A 1,406-nucleotide genomic window follows, 5' to 3' on the forward strand; every position below is an offset into this window, starting at 1 on the left:
AGCTCCAAAATAGGAAAATGAGTGTAAAACCCAAACAACCTATTCGATAATCAAATCAATAGTTCCAGCAAGTTATAAATGACCTATATCCACTCTGAGAAGACTAGAAATATAAAAAATACACACAAATCAAGAAAATGATATAGAGGGTCATTACAACAGATTTCTATATCTGCTTGATTAGTTCCAATATACTCTACATCTAATCAAAAATATATAGAATCTATTGCAATAGATGTATATCTGTTGAATATAATCAAACAGATATAGACATCTGTCGCAATAGATGTGTTATTTGTTGCGATAAATTATTATTTGTTTGGTTAGTTTGAACATAGTCTTTATTTGTTTCAACAGGCGTACAATATGTTGCAACATATATTTATACTTTTTGATTATTTCCAACAAATTCACTATCAATTGTAATATATTGCACATTTGGTGCAACTTATTCAACATGTTTTAAGAAATAACTATGCTAATGTGGATCTAATCCATTAAGGATACTTATTAGAGTCAATTCACATCAATTAGGCCAATTGATCACACAAATTAGGACGAATGTATTTAGTTGATCATCTATCACAATGAAATCACTATCTAATTATTGAGAATATAATGAAACTTATTAATTGATCACTATATGTAGTTAAATAACATTATTTATTACTAAATATAGTTGAATGAGGCAATTCACATCAACTAGACCAATTGATCACTCAATTTAGGATGAAGACACTTAGTTGATCATCTATCATAATGAAATCACTATCTAATTCCTCGAGAATGTAAAGGGACTTATTAATTGATCACTATATATCGTTAAATAACATTGTTTATTACAAAATATAGTTGAATGAGGCAATTCAAATCAATTAGGTCAATTGATCATTCATAGGAGCAATACACTTAGTTGATCATCTATTACAATGAAATCACTATCTAATTCATCAAGAATATGATAAAATTATTAATTAATCACTATATATAGTTAAATAACATTATTTGTTACTAAATATAGTTAAATGAGGCAATTCACGTCAACTAGGCCAATAATCTGTAGGGAATGATTAGACAGATTTCATATCTGTTACAACAGATAAATAACCTATTAGAAATAGTTAAAATATGTACATCTGTTGCAACAGATATAGATCTATTACAATAGATGTTTAATGTGTTGAAATAGATGTGGTATTTATTGCAGGCCTTAGTGGAGAAACGTTGAAAATAATCAAATATTTATGTGAAAATATCCCGTTTTAATCATATTTAGTACTAAATAATGTTATTTATCTACATTTAACTAAAAATGATTAGATGAAGTAGTTCGCATTAATTTAGTCAATTGATGAATCCATTCAGGATAAATGCACTTAGTTGATCATGTAATTATTATCTAATTC

Source organism: Capsicum annuum, chromosome 7, assembly GCF_002878395.1.
Source record: "Capsicum annuum cultivar UCD-10X-F1 chromosome 7, UCD10Xv1.1, whole genome shotgun sequence".
Classification (NCBI taxonomy): Eukaryota; Viridiplantae; Streptophyta; class Magnoliopsida; order Solanales; family Solanaceae; genus Capsicum; species Capsicum annuum.